The sequence below is a fragment of the Varroa destructor genome, unplaced genomic scaffold (assembly GCF_002443255.2).
Source record: "Varroa destructor unplaced genomic scaffold, Vdes_3.0 BEIS01000004.1, whole genome shotgun sequence".
Classification (NCBI taxonomy): Eukaryota; Metazoa; Arthropoda; class Arachnida; order Mesostigmata; family Varroidae; genus Varroa; species Varroa destructor.
The window spans coordinates 22,294,502-22,310,954 of NW_019211457.1; the positions used below are offsets into that span (position 1 = coordinate 22,294,502).

The 16,453-nt window shown below is 39.8% G+C and overlaps 1 long non-coding RNA gene across 4 annotated transcripts; it reads right to left on the reverse strand.

Annotated features, from left to right (window-relative positions):
- Positions 1–3,801: 3,801 nt before the first annotated feature.
- On the reverse strand, positions 3,802–13,383 carry LOC147755966 (uncharacterized). Of its 4 annotated transcripts, none has more exons than XR_015327445.1 (3): positions 12,906–13,383; positions 11,080–11,283; positions 3,802–4,092 (listed from the first exon to the last, which is right to left on the reverse strand). It is a non-coding gene; the product is annotated as an uncharacterized LOC147755966 (long non-coding RNA). The 4 variants fall into 4 exon arrangements; XR_015327446.1 differs by having other exon boundaries at positions 3,802–4,095; XR_015327444.1 differs by lacking the exon at positions 3,802–4,092 and adding an exon at positions 6,059–6,487.
- Positions 13,384–16,453: the final 3,070 nt, after the last annotated feature.

Here is a 16,453-nt window from a genome sequence, read left to right on the forward strand (position 1 = left end):
TGTAGTCACAACCAAGTCTAGCACGTGGTGAGTAAAGCTAAAGGCGTAACAGGTCCTCGATTTGTTGACCTTTTCAATCATCACAAATGGCAAGAGATGTTTTTTCTAACAAGGTCCAGAAGTCCCGACAATATATATCTAGGACTGGCGAATCACTATCTCAAATACAACAACCCATGAAGTAGACCTAAATCTGATTTGAGAGACTGAACTGAATACAACAATTATATCTACTCTACGATACTATGTGCATATATGGGGATCAAAGTCTAGGACCGATCTCACTGCGGTGAACGCCATACGTGGCGAGATCAGACAGCGTTCAGCAAGACATGAACAGCCTCACATCGAGGTAACTAACAAAAGGAAAGCTTGTCAAAACCCACTTTTTTTCACGCCTTCGTCAATGGCGATTCCGATTGCTGCCGTCTTTTGTCTCTGTTCGATCTGTTTGTAAGCCGCGGTTCTTTTTCCTTTGCGTCAATCTGCTGTTCCTCGTGAAACCGAATTAGCGGTCCCGAGTTCCCAAGCGGATCACAGACACACACAGATCGCCCACTGCGAGCCTTGTTCTAACTAACCACAAAGATGCGCATTCGGTCATCATAATCATAGAGACAATGGTAGCATCGAAGTTCGCTTCAATCAGCTGGCTGATTAGCTGTTTAACAGGGAAATCAAACAGCCGCAAGATAGCATATACGATAGCTACAGCTATAACTCTGATGCCGACGGTAAGCCGGTTTTTACTTTTTTTTTTGTTGTCGTCGAAGCGCACGCGATCATTGTAACACCAATGATAGATAAATATGCTATAGTACGTGCAGACCCCGCCGGAGTCAGCGATGATCGTTAGCCTCTCGACGGTGACGATGAGATGATAGACCCCGAGGCCCACAGCAACCGTAACAGCTGCATGCTTATTGTCCGAACGTCCCGTGTCGTCCTGCTTGCGTATCCAGCGTCTCGCCCGTGTATCGATCCGATCTATTCATGTTATTTTGTGGACAATGGAAGATATGCAAGTTGACGTTAGAGGATTTGTTGGTATAATCACCGCTGTTGGGGACAAGATAATCACGTTGAATTGTTGCACTAGCGAAGTAGCACGTGTAACTGTAGTAACGGCAGAAAAAAGAGGGGGCTAAGTAACCCATGCCAAGAAGCTACGGCAGAGTCCTGACACCAATACGATGTCACGTAATCGTCCTGCTGTAAGATTAGACAGGTTCAACAAACAAGCAATAATCATGTCTGTTACGACAACGTTGGACGGATGCTGCCAATATTGGGGTCGCCGTTATGAAAAGGCCGTAACCGTAGACGCACGACAGTGGGACTAGTAACCTGATTTGGTTTATTTTGGGACACGGATGAGCTTGTAAAGATGCATGTTTTTGTCTGTGATTAATTTAAACATGGGCATCAAGTTGTGCGAAATATCTAGATCAATATATAATCCTAAGTACTCTTTACGGTTCTGAGTATATATAATCCTAAGTACGGTTTAACTTCTTTACACCTTTCATTTGAAATTTATTGATGCTCATTCATGTGGTCGACTGTTTCATTTAAATATGCCTTCGTACTCGATTACATTCAAATGTTTGTCGAAAGTAGAATTTAAAAAAATTCTGAATAGGAACCCTTAAAATTCAGTTCATGACATATATTGCGTTACCTGAGCCTTTGAATTTACACTAAAATGATGAGTTACCGTACCACCGGACTGTTAATTCAATGGATGTCTAACTAATAGAAATTGCTCCGGCTAAAATTTATATAACATCAATTAACGATAATAATCCCAGTGAGTGAGTTTTTCCTTTTGATACTAGTAGCCTTTCAGCTAGGATTTTACCTAACAGCGGTACATATTTTGTTTGATTATTCGTTAAACGCCATTGTTATGTCAGGAAGTCCTGTTTTCACATCAACTGAATGTATTTTCGGCGCGAAAATTCTTCCTCTGACGCTGATATCTTCATTCGAAGCTTCTATCTACCCAGGATGGGCCGTCCCGCATGTCATATAGTACATCAAACAGATCTCGATGTTTGCTACCGGTTTCAACCTACACGTTCTCACGTAGCAGACCGCGTTCTCGTCAATATTGACTAATAGGAACGTTTCAATCTGGTTGAACACGATTGATAACATTCGATATCGATTATTAACTAGGCGTCCGTACGAAACTATGTATGTTACCTAGTATTTTCTTTTTTTCGTAGTCGTCATGGGAAGTGTTTGTGGCGCAGTGTGTAATATAATGATTTAAACTGTTCTGCCAGATAATAACAGTAATCTGTATTATAGCTACTAGCGAAGATGCAGGTGTTAAAGTTCTTCTACATAACCACTTTGATCATTTGTGTGCAGTAATAGAATCATCATAACGATGGGTCCTGTTAAATTGTGGCCACAGGCCAAGCAATATGGGCATAGATTAGACAACCTAGTTAATCTAACTTAACTAGCATGGGAATTTTGTAAAAAAGCGTGTTAAAATAGCGAGCAATAAAAAACATTTGCAATGAAACTAGCACATTTGTTTTGTGAGATGTAGATGTAGCACGCTCTGCCCGACATTGCCTTGCTCAAAACACGATATTCATGCATAAGGTCAGCAGATTTATTTTTGTTTCGATATAATACCACCATGTATTCTTCGGTGCTTACACAGGCCGAAGTTCTATCTATATATTTCCCACGATATAAGCGAAGTTTTAGCTGCATCGTAAGCTTCATTGTTGTCGTTCAATGAACTTTACTGCTCCCGTTGGAACACTTAGCTTTCCGTGTTGGATATGTTATGAACTTTCAATATGGTTAATGCTCAAAAAGCATTACAAGAGGGAGTGACGGATATCCTGCCCGCATTATAGCTTAGTTGAGGAAAGCCCCCTTTTTTTGTTTTTCTCTTGACAAAGAAAAGCTGTTTTTCTAAAAATTCCCGCTGTCAGCGATGCCTTTCAAGAGACGACTCGCCTGTACATGAGTGGGGCATATCTACCGCCCTTGTTATTCGTGTCCATTTGTATTATATAATGCAATAAAAAAGCTGCTTCACAAGGTAATAACTTAACAGTCTGCTTATTGTGGGTTTCAACTGAAGCCGAAAAGTTCATCCTACTTTACTGTAACGCTCCTTCTTCCACCTGTCGCCTTTATTCGCGAGCTTGCCATCAACCCACAGGGGCGTGGTAGGCATTTTCTAAAAATCTGAGTCGCTGTTGTATTGCGGGTTATCTTGGGCCAACCCACCAACCAGTCCTTGGCTAAGAACTTACCGATAGCTATAAACAAGTGTGTCCATAATCGTTATACGACATCAGTAGGATTTGCTGTGACGTGAAACGTCCGCGTGCATTTAACTAAAAGGCAGAGCGAATCCGTTCACGAAAGAATAAGACGAAAAAATTACATCCGTTATCCGTTGATCGTATCACGCACGCATATCGGAATGGTAGGCACACAAGGTTATATGATTATAACAGCAGTGCTATCGTTTGAGGGATACATAAAAGATGAGGACGGGTACCTCTTCACTGAAGCGCAGCCACGTTAAGCGAGACTTATAACATACAGGAAGCTAACAATTGGATCACACCGATTGTTCAAAATAGGAAAGGCCCAAAGCATAACCTAACAGATCAACCGCCGCTACGTCCATCGTCACCACTTAGATGCACAGTATATCGCTGAAAATGAATTAGTGTTTCTTCGTGACGTCATTCGTATTGTTGGTGCGGATGCATGTGTAGCTGGCATGAAGAAAAATGGAAAAAAAGAGTCATTACATAAAGAAAGCTAGCCTAATTTTTATTAGTCTGCTCAAAACTGGGGGATACCTTTCCACAGCGGACACGTTAAATCCACTATCCACTGAACGCCAGTCAGATTGCCGTGTACTGCATTAGCGAACGCTGGTGATGAAACGTTCTCGTTAGTTGTACCACCTCATTGGTTTTAAACGCTTTTGGGCTCTGAGTGGCCAAATGCAGTTTGCATGTCTGCCCTATTTCGCGCTGACTCTCCGATATGATGCCCATAATAAACAATGTACGTTCCTACGATCACAGCGTTGGCAATCTCCTCATGAAAGCGAAAATTAGAAACAACAGTGCATACATTCCATTCTGCTTTTCATACTGAATACATATATATATATATATAAACTAAATACAAAAGTGTAATTAACACCCTGTAAATACACATCTACATACAAACGTTCACAGAAACACGAAAATACATTTCTCTTGACCGATTTCCCTTTCGTTTTGTTTTAATTACGTGATTATTTAAATTTGTATTTAGAGAAAAACAGGGAAGACACTTTTTAAATCTACAAATTGTAGTCATCCTCCCAAGTGATTATAATTGCGTATCTTTCTCAACGCTTTTGATGTATAACATATAATATGCATGCAAAAATTATCTCTTCCATTTTTTATATCTACAGTGGTGAGGCTGAGGAAATAAACAGTGCTCGATTTGTCCACGAACTCAAAGTAGCACCTAATTATTTAAAGATACCTTTTTTTATCTATGGAAAGGAGTTCGTCACCTGGTCCATTGAACACATCTTTAATACAAATAAGCGACCTTCTCAGCCATCCTGCTATAGAAAAAACTTATGCATTTCTACCGATATGGCTTGTTTTTTCCTTATTTTTCGGGCTAACGTTTGAGACTAATTATTTCGAAGAATACTCACCGTTGTACTCTGATTGTCACACTAACTGATAGTTACTCTCGTGCTACAATACATGTTTGAGCGTTTACCTATTTGATCTCTATTGATGTTAAGAAGTCGCTTTTTGGCTACTTTGACGTTTACGTTGTAAACCATGCGAGTAAGCGCGCTAGAAAAGTTTTTTTTTTTCTAAATTTATGAGAAATTTATTGCCAAAGTGGTTGGATGTGTACAGAGAAGAACTCGTATTGATGAGGCCCTAGATTTGATACTCAGCTTCGTAACTTTCAGGCCAGCTCAATTCAGCTTGCTATGATGCAATTACGCAAGTTACGCAATTATGCAAGCATCCTTACTCAAAGGTTTTTTTCCTCTCACAAAAAACTCTAGAAAATAAATTGGAAATATTCCACATTTACATTGTAGATATATCTGATTTTTCTATATATTTTCGATTTTTTCGAAAATGTCCCATAACTTCCGTACAAGCAATTACATTTTGTTTCTGAAGTTAGTCTGCGAATAGTAGCTATGAAACTAATTGTTGAAAAGTACATATTTAATAACAAGCTTTATTTGTTAATCTTACGAAAGGCAGAATCACACTGGGTGTCTTAGGAAAAATATACGGTCGAACTTCAGTGCTAGAAACCGAGAAGTCATATGATGTTGTCTTAGAGTAAAAGGTATAACAGTATTTGCCTTTTATTTAAACTCAAGGGATATAGAGTTTGTATCAATACCTCAAATAAAAAAAAAAACCCTTTTCAAAAGCTAACTGCACTCGTAGATGTCCGAAGCGCATCGACAAGGTTCGTTTATATTTATTGTTTAGACACAACTTCTTTTTTCGACATTTTTTAGATCAAACCAGATAAATAATCAACCTGTATTTTTTGCTTTTTCTCGTCGCAATGCAGCGTGGCGATTTACTGTTGCAAAATGGTAGGAACAGTCAAAATGTGGTAGTACTGTTCATCCACTTAGGTTTGTCTACTCGTGCCTTCGTAGGTCATACAGATACATTAAAATCAATGGCTAAATGTAAAAAGGCTGGACACGCACGCGACGAAGCTTGAACTCAAGCTGGTTGGAAAAGTTGAAATAATCTGCTCGCATATTGCTGTTATTGAAATGTGGGAGCAGTTAATGAAACAAGGATCATATTGAATACGATATCTGTAAGCGAACGTGTCTATTAGAACCTCTACTCCTGTGCGTTTCATACCTAATAATCAAAACGTAGTCATGAGGCCCATTGTCGACGACATTACCTCTCTACACTGACATATGACAGGTCGTTGAATTTCATTGTTATGTCATAGCATTACGTGGAAAAATAACGAACAAAAAACACAGTACTATATGAGTCGAGAGCTACGGCGACTCAGCCAAGGGACCTGCAGGTTATTTATTGCTAACCTGTTTTTGCTCTTTCGTGACATTTTTTTCCCGACATAGAAAACACTACTAATAGCACTTCGTAATACAGCGTACGACAACAATAAGCCATGCACTACAGGATCGGTACCCGTAATTATCTAGCGGTAACGTATCTGCGTACTAAATTTAGAGGTATTTAGTGTGGTATTCTTTGTCCGAAAACGGGCGTGGACACACATCTTCTTGTACCAGAAGTCCGAATCAGTGCTTAGCGTAGCCATCAGCGACAAGCATAGGGCTGTTACGTGTCTCTACCGAACTCACAGGTCATAAATCGAATGCCCCCAAATGCGCGTGTAGTTGAAGCTTTTCACTGGTTACATGGGTCGGTTTGCCAATAACGCTCATCTGTACCAAGGGCAAGTAAATATCGTACAACACATACTAGCATGTATTTTTATTGTAAAATATATTAGTCACACCGATACGGGAGAGAAATTTTCTATTTTCAACTAAAAATCGTTACGCCCATTTTTTTTAACTGATCAATGGATAACTGTTATTTGCTATCGTTCTAATGACGAAATACAATATGTTGTTTTGGGTTGTTATGTTTTACCAGAAAAGGGTAATTGTGTGACATCTGCAAGAAAAAGTAGAACAATTCTGAGTTGTCTGTAGTTTTCCTTGTTCTAGATCTGTCAGTCAAATGGAATAATGATGTTTTTGGTACTTTTAAGTGTTGCTATAACTTGTTCATAAACTGGTAGTTTGTTGATTAAAGTTAAATTTAAGTTGTACTGTTTCAGTCAATATGTTATCGACAGGCCGCTGTACGTTTAGAGCAACGTGGGTCGAGACAGAAGAGTTTCTCCACCTGCCGAGTTTACAAAGCGAACAAAGTTTTGTCCTATTTGCCTTTGAAAGTACTTCAATTTGTTATAGCAATATCGTATCGCCAGCTCATGTGATAATGGAATTGATTGCGGAAAGAAAAAAGATAAAATAGGCAAAAGTGCTTGCTCGTGTGTCAAGAGTACAAACAATACTTATAAATTGTTAATGGTTTCTGCATACATTTGTCGATTTGATAACGGGGTCTATAAAAGCTATGGCGGGCAAGATTCATCATTACCGAAGGAAAAATTATGCGGAGTATCACCATCGGCCACCATTTATACCCTACTTTTAGTACCTGACAGTACAATAAAACAATATCAATGGTGGAATAATTAGTAATTAATTAATTTCAGCCAACTTAGCCGCAACAGGCTGCGGCTAAGTTGGCTGAAAAATACGAGACGACAAACAAAATAGTGCGTTATCGAACCATCGTACTCAACTCTCTAAAAAGAAGCTCTTCTTCCAGTAACAAATATTTTTCTCACAGTAAGTCCTCGATCCGGTCAGTTCGAAACGGATTTCTTACCCATCCCTTATCGCACCAAAAACAATGGAGAAAGCGTCAAAGTGTACCGTCTCACGCAGATTGTCAGCCGAAATCTTGTCTGTAAACCTTAAACGTTTTAGTTTGCTCGCAACACACACAAATACATCGAGTGTTTACTCGAGTGTGAGTACGTTAGAGTTAGGTCTCTGCGCGCTTGCAAGTCCGCGCATTTTGCCCATTTTGCTATTTTCGTTAGCCAATGCGATCAGCAGCAATGTTCAAGCTGAAGTAACAATAATAATTCATCGAAGAAGCAGCTGTAGAAACTAGTCGAAGTGATTCAACGCCTAGATGTAGCAATTGCCCGTCTCTGCGTTTAGCGTGCAACGAAATAAACAAGTTGGACTATAAAAAACATACACATAAACGAGACGCCGCTGTTGTGTGTCAGCACCAACCACATTTACCGTATCACCGCCTTCTGGCTAACAATCGCTAGTTGTCTTTATTCCTAGAATCAAACTTCCATCACCGGAGCTTGTTCAAGTGAGGTGGACGCCACCGCCCTGACGATTTGCACCAGCTGGCATAAACCCAGGTAGACCTAGTGATCTTCAACCGGTTTTGACAAACAAAGCCACCGTTCCACCTTCCACAGAGCCTACCAGTTATAATAATTATTAAGTAGCTAAGGGTAAACAAGAAATCTCTATGACAGCTATGTACAGCGCTAAAAAAAATGAAGATGAACCAGTGAAAATACCGAAGTAAATTAAAAGTAAAAGCAGCGATCGAACAGAGGTTGTCAATAAAATTGGCGGATGATGGATTGTTCCCTGTTTTGCTACGGTAATCTGCAATGAATAGAAGCAATAGCCTTGCGGGTGCTGCCTATGTGATACTGCATTCAACAGTACCTAGCTTATTGACTAAAAATCTGCTTTTGTTAATAATTGCAGGCCGTTTAAGTTATCAGTTTTTCTGGATCGATTGGGAAAGCACGTTTGTATTGTCAGCATACGATTTAGCGATCGGTATTGTGTCGTAAATTCTACGGGTCCTTATTTGATTTTTTAATCCTATGCGTTCATCGCCTAATGGATTACAGAGACATCGTTTATTCCCTTTTTGTCCATACAACTATGATGGTTGATAACTACGAAATTTATAAAGCGTTTCTTTTCTATGGTTATACTTAAAGCCCCAGGGAGTACCAAATATTTTTAAATATTTTACAAGCTAATAAAAAAAAGATACAAGGATTAACAGCTCTTATTCGAGCCACAAATATAGCGCTAAATTCTATTTATACATATGCATTATATACACAACTTGTTGTGTACATAATGCATATGGGTTCAATTTGCCTTCATCATCGTAGGTCCCCAATTGGCGTCGATCTTGTATATATCAATCTATGAACAATGCGCATATATTTTCATCATTCGTTTGATTTAAGGTAAACTCCGTATCGCTCCCTGCCCTTCTTCCCCTCCCTCCGCGTCTTTATAATTGTCTTCTGATCGAGGCCACTGATGGATTATATAATTTAAATGGGCCACAAGGTCCGCTTGGCCGTTCAGTACATAAACACCAAATGTGGACAAGTCCACGAGGCGGACTTGTAGGACCTATCTGGGATTTTGCCTGGCCCATCGACTCATTCTTTCATTATTTCCGTGTTGGTGGCGCTGACGGCAAAAGTGAGAGTAACGGCGGCCATCGTAGAGGTCGTGCCAGCCTGCTTGTTAAGTGCTAATTAGTTAGTCAGCCTAACAAGTTTTCTTAAGGGACCTAGATCCGCTGTGAAAGCTAGACACGAGAGCCGCAGTCCTGCAACAATAGCACTTGGTTTTAAGTCGACATGCACACAGACACACACACACACATTCGGTGGCGTTCTCAGGCAAGCACATACACGCCGCCCTCGATTGTAATTTCACCTATTCGAGGTACAACTGTCAGTAAACTGCCTTGGGTTGGGTACAAACAGTGTCAAATAGGATTTACTCTCCAACCGGGTCGGGCCGACCTAAGAGAGACACAACAACCGTTACGTCATAGCCCATAGTGAATTAATGGTAAAACCGGCTTTAGATGACTTTGCCAGCACCGGCGACGATCTAAAGCAATTTTTCTTCTTCTGGCAGCAAGCTTGCATATAAGCCTTTGGTCAGATTTATTATAGCTTCTGTCATATGATAGATAATGTGTACGCTTAAATGTGTGCCCGACATAATCCAACCGTGGGCAAGCTAAAAATAGTATAACGGCCGTTCTCCCGGATCACAGCCGAAATGGAGTGCGCTATCTAATTTTCGAAAACATCAACTGGACGCAAGCACTTGTGTGCATATATTAAATACGGTTTCTGCAATGAATATACTGTCCACACATAGGTAGCTCTGTGTAAAAGTCTAACGTAGTAGTAGTAGTAGTATAAAAACTAAGTATGACAAATGGAAATGTCTTTCAAATGGGAATGCACCTTCATGAACAATACCAGTATAGCCCATCACAAAACTTACATTTACGGTTTAATTTTATAAAGTATATTTTACATGTGACAAACGTACAATGCTATGATATTGTGGATTGTTTCGCTGACAGAAGGCCACGAAGCAAACACTTCGTATGTTTTTAATGTTAATGTGTAGTGGTAGCCAGTCGCCATTCTATTTGCAATAGATGCCCTATATATTCTAGCCCAGTTGACATTGAGCGACTGAAAGCTGTGCTTCAGCGCTCCCCGGATATGCCATGTGCTTATAGCAAACTGAACAAATCCCCCCTTTTATCCCTCGTGATCTATATGTTCTTCTGACAACTACATAAATATCGTATTCAGTCTATATTAACGAGGCCCACAACCCTGAAATTGCATAATATGTACTCAGAAACAATGGAACTAATAGTAGCGTTGAAACTGAATGAGTTACCGAATATCAAGAAGCATTGGCATGTGTGCGTTAAAATATTTGAGGTCAAAACCCCGACGAGCGATTACGCAGTAATAACCACAAAACAGATCACGTACATATTAGGACTCTTGGCTAAACAGTAGTGCCATTGGCGTGCGTGACCGAAAGGAAAAAAGTTTTCATCAAACCATATTCCACTCTTGCCCCACTAATGATTAGATTCAAAACAGCTATTCACGACAGGTTTTTAGTATGTCTGATTGCTTCCTATCAGATATATTTACTATCATTATCTGAAATTTCCCTTATAATCACTTGACTATATATGTCATAGGCTGTTAGACATACCCAATCGACGCCGGAATGTTCTTACTGTTTCAATATCGTAGTTTAAAAGCTATCGCGCCTGACTTGCACGCGAAATACCTCGGGTTTGATCCTGTATAAAAGAATTCTTAAAACGTGTGACCGGTAATAGTTTTCATACAACCTTTGTGTTTCGAAAATGGTTCCTTCAAGGACCGCACTCGAGACCCTTAGTGTCTAGAGCAAAGCTAATAAACCCAGACCTGCGCCTACTTCAATTCCATGTGCTAAACGGTGAGGTTTATAGATCATACTCTAGCCGTGGAAGAACATCTAGAAAAATACGTGTAGTAAGTGCAACGCGTAAAATCGGTGCAAGATACCTTTTATGACGTATTTTGGTGAATAACGACTGATCGAGAAGCCACGGGAATAATATCCGGTGCGGAATGACAACTTGCAATAAATACAGAAATGAGCTAGTGTTTTTCCTCAAAAACAACACAATCCAATTCGAAATATTCCCACTGAGATCTGGCAGGCCCTTGATTGAGCTGAACTATATGCACGTCCGTGAGCCACTAAATCTGCAAGTACATTTATAAAATGTCGATCGAAAGTGAAGATATTAACCACGACACTTTTTCCCAACGAAAAAATCGTATAGCATACCTGATTAGATCGTAAAACTGAGAAAACGTGGAACAGAATCAGGACCCGTTTAGGTTAGTGACTGAATTAATAGTAGATAATCAAGACTGACAATTACATTAACCACGTACAGTTAACTGGTTCAGTAACAGTTAAAGTTACTGTTTGCCATCACTACAGACCCAATTCGCCAATTTAGATTTCAAGAAATTCGGATCTTTCGTAATAAGCCACTGATATTCGTCCGGCGATTCGTCATAACAGCGTGGCTGTTGCTTATTAGGTTTCCAGTGCTTCTGATCACGGGAGATGCGGAAACCTGTCAAGCGAATCTGCTTGATTCAGCTTTTTTATTTATGTGACTGTTCAAAGAAAAAGATTCTCGTAATTAGATGGAGCAGACTTATGAAACAATGGGTAAAACAATGTCACCTTAATTAAAGGTGGCCACTTAAGAACTAATTAGACTTCTGTAGAAGGCCATTAACCAAGAGTAATTGTGCCTTTCGGGTTATCATCGAATTTTTTTTTTATAAATAAGCAAATCTTAAACCCAGTATATCGCCTTTATGAGGAAAAATAGGATCATTTTTCTTTGCAGCTCCCCCAAAAATCGCTTTCTAAAATCAACTCGTAGAGACACTCGGATTACTTTTTGGAGTTGTAGTCGTGCTAGAACTGGAAGTTAGTCCTATGCTGGACCATGAACATGACTTGTCAACATAAATGTTTAAATCGGAACATTACTGGGTGAGCAATCAACGACCACTTCTCTTTTAAAGTTCCTCCCTTAGGTCCGATTGAACCGAGTAGATATTAAATAGTTGTTGTGCAATAGCTACACTGAGGAACTCGACTATCTAATTTAGTTATAATGTGAATGCTTTTCAACTTTCAGCACCAACACACTGACAACGGGCACCCGTACGAAGGTAATATGGATTAGGCCAAAAAGAGACCAATGCTTTGTAAACGTCCAAACAAATTCCTGTGACATAATTTACAATTTGCACAAAAACGCATTAAATCCGTCTGGGGACTAATATATATAATTATATTACGTAATAATCTATCAAGTTTATTTTATCCAACTTCCGATGGGCAACAATTGAAAAGTTTTCATATGCCTCATAAACCTTCTAAGTAAAGTTCTTAGTATAATCGTATATCAAAACTACTCAGCCCGAGCAATGGAACTTTGTTTCTGCGTGCTGTTCACATTATAGGGCTACTTGTTAGCTTGTGCCCGGATCACCGCTATCGAGCCAACTTTTCTCCAACCATTTGCTCCGTGTAACTCTGTTTTGGACGCAAACATGCATCCGACACTAGCCTTCCTTCATAGCATCACCCATTTCTGCAACTTCTTATTGCTTATTTCGGCTAATGACATACTTATTCAGTTAGCCCTGTATGACAAATTCACGTTTACTTATCTGCCCAGTGCTTTACTAACCTACGCTTCATTTATTAAAACGTATTGGTAATTTTAGATATAATGCTTTTTATAATCAACATTAACAACTATTTTTACGGTTCAGACGTTTTTTGTACTTACCACGTTCAGGGCTGTTACCGTAGGCTGTATTACATTTTGTGTATTCGAGACATTTCCTATTCATAATAGAAAACACATATCTCGCTATGATCGGGCTGGTGAAATGAGCGATGCTAAAAATAATTATGTCGATTAGCAATGAATCAAGCATCCTTAAACTTCAAGTTTGTTGGATCTGATTCTCGAAGTTTAAACTCCGACCTGCTATCACTGATCTGATAATGGTAACCTGATTTTCTAAATACAAGCAGACATAGACAGACACCTGAAGATAAGTGGACACCGGAGTGCTCTGAGAGCGACAAATATAGTGCCTAATAGCCAGTCACGATCACAAGCTCAGTACATTATCGACAGCATCGTCTCAATAGGCCTGTTGCCATACATGACAATACACATATACATACATACAAAAACCGATATCGTAGCTTTGTGTCCCGCTGGTCGGATTAGATTCAATACACAAACGCACAGCAGTTGCGCACGAATCTGGGAGCGCGCTTAGCTGGCTCGATTTTTTTATATGCTCACTGTTATTTATTGTTATTACGTTCTGTTTCGTTCACTATATAAACAACTTGCCGTTTCTCTATTTCAACTAGAGTGAACGTTGACTCAAGAGTAAATGTGGCCGGAGAATGTGGAACACACAACGGAAAAAAGCCCAGTTAACTGGATACAGTAAAACAGGTAAATACTGGAGAACGCGAGGTAAGTGGGTCTGGACATAAAAGCAGTTACTACGAGGTACGTATAAGGGTGACGATACGGTTAAGCTTAATCGATTCGAATAGCAGTTGCGGAATTAGATCCTGTTGCATAAAATAATTTCATTCTTATTATGAGGACCTCACTATAAACAATTTACACTTGGAAATACGTAGAGAGCGAGACACGCCAATATAGCTTCGTCTTTACATAATACGTGAAAGAAGCTATTAAGTTTCACTTCTCTGCACAGTCGGCAGGCAAATATATACTCATGTGACTCCTATCATCATCAGCCATTTGCAAAGCATTTCCTTTAATTTTTACCTGGAAAAAATCTAATGGTCTGAACTACAGCTTCTCGAACCATTTGGTGCACCTTCAATCTATATTTACTATTTTTTTATTAGTGTTGAAAAGACAGAACGATTCTACCGTAGTTGAAGTTTTACACAAAATATTTATCTAATTTTCCGAAATCGACTATATCGGATCGCTAAACGTGACTTGCGCAATGTCCTTCTGTTCCAAATTACAGCCACATTAACATGACGGTAAAACGTATCCCCTGCATCAGGAAAATGGGGTTTATAGCCATTGTTAATATGCTTCTGTTTGAAGGCCTATTCAACATAAGTAGGACCAGTGGTAGTATAATAGATTCTCATGAAACTGCCTAAACGTTTATCATGTGGGCCGTGTGAACTCCTTCATCTCGCTTAGTTTTTCAATGTTTAGCCGACGGCTGCCATTACTCGCGCGTTCTAATTACGTAACGGTCATAAATGTGTTCAAGGTTTGGAAATTACAAATTTGCTTATTGCTTAAAACCCCAGTGATTAATTAGAGTAATGAGCATAGAGATCGAACACTAGGTACTCTGATAGGTGTAAACAATTTCGTCCTAAGTAAAACAGCGAGTTTGCGACTAATACTGAAACTATAACTAGCTACGTGAATATTGGACTTATAATTTTATTGAGAATTTTTTTGGGGAATCAAATAAAAAATGCCTCCGACGTGTCACGAAGGTGTTACCCAGATGACGGGGGCTAAAATTTTTGCAAGCCGTTTAAGAAGCTGCCTATTCGCAATGTATTCGTATGATATTTCATTGATGTTACTCACACTGCTCTACTCCGTCCACTTTACACTTTGCTTACGATCAACTTCAACCAAAATAATATCAAGCTTTCCTTAAGCGATAAGCGATAGACCCCGTCCCGCATGAAGAGCCGCGTATATGTACACATAGTCGGCATAGCTGATGGTGATTTGCACAACCTGTTTTTCCTTTCGAAATGCTGCCGGAGGTCAGCGAACGCGACCAACGTCAGTGACAACAACAGCAACATCAACCCTTTTACCAATTGAAATCACCACGTAAACTGGCCGTCCAGCACGATCGCTCCAGCATCCGGGTAACTCTCTTCGGAATCGGTTATTAAAATAGCGCTGCATATTCTGTTATTGCGGCTTCATCGTTGCAGACACTCATTTCCTACGGTGGGTCTCTAGTGACGTGAGTTCCTTCGGCCCCTGCCCCTATCGAGGTCAGTACTACAGTGGCGATGAGGGAGATGACTGAGGGGTTGGTCGGTCGGTAGTGCATCGAGGCACTCCGCCCTCCACGTCGAGGCGGTGTCTAGGGACGACAATCACGGTTACAACACGCATGCTGACACACACCCTCACACACCAAAATGAGTGCCTCGCGCTTCGGAGCAAGCTCGACGCTTTCTGAACCTACGACCTCGTTCTGTTCGACAGTGAATAGCAGCACACGGGCGGATACGAGTGAGATCGAAGGACTGAACGGGTCTGTCAGGCATCATAATTTACTACCTCTAATATATGCTTGACTGCGGAACCACTATTAAACTACTTCCCGCTACGTTTTGCTGGTATTGCAATTACACATAATAATATGAGTGTAATTGAAACCCATATTTTTCATAAGATGTGTTGCTATGTTCATGTGTCACAATCATAGTAAGGCTTTTTAAAGCTCATATTTAGCAGATGACTAGATCATTATTGATATGATCATGAAGCCGTAGCACGTTAGTCAACATTTGACAAGTTTCATGCGAAAACATATAAAATTGAAAGACTTCCTTTCTGGTTCTTCCGTGTCGTTCCACACACGTGCTGATATAGAGTGCCATACTGTACTTATAAGACTATACAGAAGATTACCCAATGACACGCGAACCTCTACATTGCAAGCTCGGTCCTCTAAGTCGTGGGATCCAGATGTACTTTCTGATCAGCAGCCACAACTAAAGTGAGCTCTAAATTATAGCATACACTCACATACGTAAGGTAGGCAAATCTTCTGAGGTCGGAAATATAGTGGAATACAAATAGCTAGAAATGTCTCATGTCGAGGACGTTTGTCTATTATACTTAGTAGCCTAACCACCCAGTAGTATTCGGTCAGATCAGTTCTGCTGTAAGCTAAGTATCAACCATAATACCTAGTCTAGATCTATACGCATGTATAGTCCTATACGAGAACGCAATGATTCCTGACCAATTTCTGCCTCTGTTTCACTTGATCATTTCTAGTAAAATCCTAAATCTGCAACACGGCAGACAATACCCTTGTTATATCTACATGATACGCTGATATTACGCTGAAACATACGATTGCCATACCTATTTGATTCGATTTATTCAAATATTAGAATAATATGTTTGCATTTGTTTTATTTTTTTGCTTACAATTGTGTTACATGAACTCTATAATTTCAGAGCTCGGCCGGGTTGAACGAGTATTATATATATTAGATATAAGTTGCCCGACTCGACCCAGTTGGAATAGAACGAAAGCTCTT